The sequence below is a fragment of the Bison bison genome, unplaced genomic scaffold, assembly GCF_000754665.1.
Source record: "Bison bison bison isolate TAMUID 2011002044 unplaced genomic scaffold, Bison_UMD1.0 scf7180017864270, whole genome shotgun sequence".
NCBI classification, from domain to species: domain Eukaryota; kingdom Metazoa; phylum Chordata; class Mammalia; order Artiodactyla; family Bovidae; genus Bison; species Bison bison.
Genome location: NW_011494842.1, coordinates 1082099 through 1087860, shown reverse-complemented (window position 1 = coordinate 1087860; position 5762 = coordinate 1082099). Strand labels below are relative to the sequence as shown.

The 5762-nt window shown below is 46.4% G+C and overlaps 1 non-coding gene across 1 annotated transcript; it reads left to right on the top strand.

Annotated features, from left to right (window-relative positions):
* The first annotated feature begins 473 nt into the window (after positions 1 to 473).
* On the top strand, positions 474 to 546 carry TRNAE-UUC. Its single transcript has one exon. It is a non-coding gene; the product is annotated as a tRNA-Glu (tRNA).
* Positions 547 to 5762: the final 5216 nt, after the last annotated feature.

Genomic DNA, 5762 nt, shown 5'->3' with positions numbered 1-5762 from the left:
ATCTACAATTCATAATTTCACATTTTCACATTTCCTGAATATCAATATTACATAGCTTCTTAAAATGCAGGTGGTGAAAAAGGCAAATGATGTTGGCAGAATGAGGCCTTGACTCAGCTTTAGGCCCACAATCTATTTCTTCCTGTATCACTGGAATTCAGTTAATATAATGTGGAAACACTGCTACCTCGATCACCTGAGAACACTTTCCTGCTTCCCCAGTCCTCTTAGTTATAGTCTTTTCTTCCACAAGTTTATTAAGTTTGAATTTTACACATATTTGTGTGATTCTTTTATTTCATTATTCTCACCCCCTAGACTGTAAGTTCCCTAAAGAGAAGCACCTCATCTATTTTTGGCTCAGCATTGTAACCCAGTGTTTGGCAGTGTGCCTGGTTAGGGGTAGATTTTCCACAAATGGTTATCGAATGAATCAATAAGAATACATACTATTCAATACATACTATACATAATCCCTGGTTGTCCAGTGGCTAAGACTCTGTGCTTTCAACGCAGAGGGCCCAGGTTCCATCCCTGGCTGGGGAACAAGATCCCACATACTGCAATTAGGAGTTTGCATGCCACAACTGAAAGATCTGCACACCCCAACATTTATTGAAGATCCTGCGCGCCACAACTAAAACTAAAATTTTTTTTTTTTAAAGAATACATTCTAATTATAAAGGTCATTTTACCTCAACAGAAGTCACTGCAATGGAAGCAAACACATAGATTCTACCACTAAAATTGTCCCATGATGACTTTGGATTTTGTTGCCAAAAAGCATGTTTGCCCTCAAGCATAGTCAACTTGTGGTTGGGGCACTTCAGTGAAAGAACATCACAGGGGTGATGAATGGGACGACCCAAGTTTCTCCAGGATCACTGACTATGATGAAAGATGCCAAGGACCCCACCCCCTGAAGAAACTTCCACAGTCTTCATAAATGAATTATGAAATTATGTTTCATATCATATATGAAATGTATCACAATTATGATATATTGTGATATATGGGCCCTCTGGGCTTCCTAGGCATTGGCTCAAAGACAACGCCTTATCCCACTTCCCTCCAGCCCATCGGAGCAGAAGGCTGGGGAGGAGGAGGGGACTGAGCGGCTGTGGGGTCAAGACGAGCACCGAGCACTGGTGAGAGCGAGCTTCACGGTGAGAGGGGAACTATTCCGTGATGGGGGAGACCCTGCGTCCCCCGCTCTAAACCAGGCTGTGGGAGTGCTCACAAAACGGTTCAGAAAGGTGGAGGGTGCCCACAGGGAGGGCGGTACTGCTGTGTGCCCTGTGCCGGCTGAATGAGGAGAGGGCAGTGGAGGGTGCCTTTTCGGGAGGAGAGAAGGAAGGGCAGATGCAACCTGCGCACCTGTGCTTTGGTGTTGAAAGGATTCATCGTTTTCCAGCAGATGCGGTGAAAATGCTGAAGGGGGCTGGGCTGCCGCCATCTCGAGGGTACCCTGCCCCCACCCCACCCCCACGCCCGCCCACCCGGACGGGTGGGCGTCATCGGTGAGTGGGCTGCAGCTGCCCACTCAGGAGAGGCTGCAGGCAGGGATGACAAACCAGAACTGGACCTCACATCTCACACGTCTTATGGGAATCTTGCAGCCAGAGGTCTTCTGGAGCCCTGCAAAGAGCTCACCCTGAGGACACCATGAGTCAGCTTTAGTGTGAGAAACAAGTTGGTAAAAATCCAAAATCATATTCAGCCCAGATCTTGTAAATACTGAGAAGTAAGTTTGTGAAAACAGAAAAGCAATTGTGGAATAAGCTTTCCGCAAATACGACCTGGCCGAGACCACTCTGACCTACTCCTTAGCATCTCTGTTGAGGAACTTACTGGAAGGTAAATTAAATTCACCCAGACGACCAGCCAGAATTCCGTCCTCATGCATTGAGGTACAGCAGCTGTACAGGGTTACTTGCTCTCGGCTATAGCAGTGTTCATGAATAACTGCTTGAATATAACATGTCATCACATCATATCGTAATTTCAGTATAACATAGGAGTTTTTTCTTTAATAGAAGCTTGCACACAGGGAGCTCAGCTCTGTACTCTGTGACGACCTAGACGGATGGGATGGGAAGCGGGTGGGAGGGAGGTTCAAGAGGGAAAGAATATATGTATACTTAGGGCTGATTTATGCTCTTGTACTGCAGAAACCAACACAATATTGTAAAGCAATTATCCTCCAATTAAAAATAAAGTTTAAAAAATATAAGAAAAAGAAGCCTGTAATGAAGTCATTGTTTAAAATCTATCATAAGCATGCTAATTTATAACCAGAGCCTGGACTTCCTTATGTTTTAGGATTCCTAGCACCATGTCTGCTGCGTTAGTTACAACTGGTTAACTGGACTTGTTTCTTGTAACTGTTTTAAATTTCTTAGCAATATTAATGGAAAAGAAATTGTTACCTTGAGGATTGTCTTGAGTTTAGATATTTTAGAAATCAGGACTCCTAGCTGCAAGCAACAGATACTTTAAGAAAAATAATTCATTAAATGAACATTAAGTAGTTCTGAGAATCTCTGGGAGGATGAGGAAGCAAGGCCTCAAGTCTACAAAGCCAGAAACCAATCCCTAAATCGTGTTCAGAAATGGGTGTTGTGAAGATACACTCTCCCTTCCGGGCAGACACTGCAATCCCCACGGCTGATCTCATCAGGACCCAGAACCGAATGCAGCTTCAGCATTGCTGCTGTTGCTCACGTTAGCGTCCTGACCAGCTGTGGCCACTGCTGCCACAGCGTGTCCCTGGAAAGGACCCCGTGTGGACACGGTCTCTCCATGTGCATAGCTGTGGCTTCAGAGTCTGGCGCAGGTGGATGTGGTTGGCAGAGCCTCGTTCACATGCTCGTGTTCCAGCAGTGAGAGGCTGGGAAAGTGGAACCCAGCACTTTCAGCTTCTGTAGTGGAAGGGGCTCTACCTTGTAAAGGGCAGGGGCTCCCACCACACAGAGGAGAACCGGCAGAACATGTATGTGCATGTGTTAGGCTGGAGGTTTCTATTGGAAATTCAAGTTGAGTCACTGCATGTGCCGTGTGCTTAGTTGCTCAGTTGTGTCTGACTCTTTGCAACCCCATGGACTGCAGCCCACCAGGCTCCCCTGTCCGTGGGATTCTCCAGGCAAGAATACTGGAGTGGGTTGCCATGCCCTCCTCCAGGGGATCTTCTCTACCCAGGGATCGAACCCAGGTCTCCTGCATTGCGGGTGGATTCTTTACCATCTGAGCCACCAGGGAAGCCCTGAATAGTCACTGAATAGACAGCTGGGTATGTGGGTCTGGAGTTCAGGGGAGAGATGGAGAGTGAGAAACATGAGTCATCACGGTGAGGAGGCTAAAGTCACGGAACTGGGCAAGGTGAGCTCAGGAACGTGTCTGGATAGAGAAGTGGAGAATGGGTCCTGTTCTTGGGGACAAGAGAAAGAACACGTAAAGGAAACCACCGTCCTGGACTCACATCTCAAGAGCCTGAAGTCACTTGAAGAAGGCTTCATGAGGAGGAAATGTTGGTGAAAAGAGAACTGACCCCTGATTACTCTCTTGACTAGGGTCAGTACCTCAGTAGGACCTTCACTCAGGGAGCAGCAGAGGCCCCGCAGCAGTGTCCTGCCTCGCAGGCACCTGCAGACGCTGACAGCCCGAGGCCTCATCCACAGGGCATCGGGGACACACTGGGATCAACGGGAGCTCTTCTCAGTAACCTGAGGAATGATGTTGCTTTGTGTGACATTTCCCCCTTTATCTTGCAACACAAAGCTGAACTCTATTCACCAATGATACAAAACATTCAATTAAGAGTGCACTTTTCTAGGCAGGAGGGTGATACTGAGGATGATGTCTGAACATCATGGCAGGAGTTTGAGGGGAAATGACACCGTTTAAATAGATTTTTCTTCTTGTTTAGTGTGAAAGGGTAAGGAAGTACTTTGTCTTTTTTTTCTTTTTCCTTTAATACACAAAAACCACTGAAGTATTTGTCTAAGAGGACTCAAATGAGAGTGAAAAAGCTGGCTTAAAAACTCAACTTTAAAAAAACCTAAGATCATGGCATCTGGTCCCATCACTTCATGCCCCATAGATGGGGGAAAGTGGAAACAGTGAGAGACTTTATTTTCTTGGGCTTTAAAATCACTGAAGATGGTGACTGCACCCATGAAATGAAAAGATGCTTGCTCCTTGGAAGGTAAGCTATGACAAATCTAGACAGCATGTTAAAAACCAAAGGCATCATTTTGTCGACAAAGGTCCATATGGTCAAAGCTACCGTTTTTCTAGTAGTCATGTATGGATGTGAGAGTTGGACCATAAAGAAGGCTGAGCACTGAAGAACTGATGCCTTCGAACTGTAGGGCTGGAGAAGACTCTTGAGAGTCCTTTGGAGCAAGGAGATCAAACCAAAAGAAACCAAACTAAAGGTAATCAGTCCTGAATGTTCATTGGAAGGACTGATGCTGAAGCTGAAGCTCCAATACTTTGGCCACCTGATGTGAAGAGCTGACTCCCTAGAAAAGACCCTGATGCTGGGAAAGACTGAAGGCAGGAGGAGAAGAGGACAGTTGATGAGATGGCTAAATAGCATCACCAACTCAATGGACATAAATCTGAGCAAACTTCAGGAGATAGTGAAGGACAGGGAAGCCTGGCGTGCTGCGGTCCATAGGGTCTCAAAGAGTGTGAAGCAGGATGTTAGTTCCCTGACCAGGAGTCCTAACCATCTATGACAGAGTTCAGTGGCTAGGGCCTAAGTCCTCCAGACCTTGACTACGTTGACAAGAAAGAATTCTGACCAGAAGGTGGAAGGTAAAGAGAAAAGTAAAACATTTATTGGGAAAGCAGAGTACATGGAGAAAGATGCACGGGCGAACTCTGCGAGAGTCCCGAGAGTCGTGCCTTTGGGAAGTTTAAATCTGTTACAGGGGGCAGTTTTCTGGGTCTTTGTCTTCTCTCTGGCCAATCATCTTGCTTTGCCCCCCTGGCTGATTTGTCTCTGGACCCTCCCCTGGGTGCGCACAGCCTAGACGCACAGATAGTGTCACAGATTATTGTGTCTCACCGCTAGCTCTTCATGACTTTAAAAGAGAGAGAGAGATTCTTTGCAAAGGAAATGGATCCTTGTATAACATGGCACCTCCCTCTTTGTTTTTGTGAACAGCCACATGGAACAAAGCCCTATGCTGTTTCTGAGTATCCTCAGCCAAGACGGATTTCAACACAAAGGCCCCCGGGAGGAAAGAAGCAAAACTCATTATGGCCTGGCATTGTCCTCTGGCTTTTGATCCCCAAGGAGCGTGTAGTGTCTCCCTGCCCCAAGGAAGGGAGGAAGTAGAGATCCCTTAATCGTTTATTCAAACAAGGTGCAACTCCTCTCTTCTCGTCATGACTGTTACCTTGAAGTGTCCACAGGTGACAAAGCCTGGCTATTTACCGTTTCCGTTGTTACTTCCACACTGGAGATCAGGAGGCAGAGTGCAGACGCCTTACCTGCAGCCCGCGCGTCTTAGGAAATGCAAACAGCAGGCTAGTTGTAGTTTCCAAGGCAAACCATTCAACATCACAGTAATCCAAGTCTATGCCCCAACCAGTAACACTGAAGAAGCTGAAGTTGAACGGTTCTATGAAGACCTACAAGACCTTTTAGAACTAACACCCCAAAAAGATGTCCTTTTCATCATAGGGGACTGGAATGCAAAAGTAGGAAGTCAAGAAACACCTGGAGTAACAGGCAAATTTGACCTTGGAAT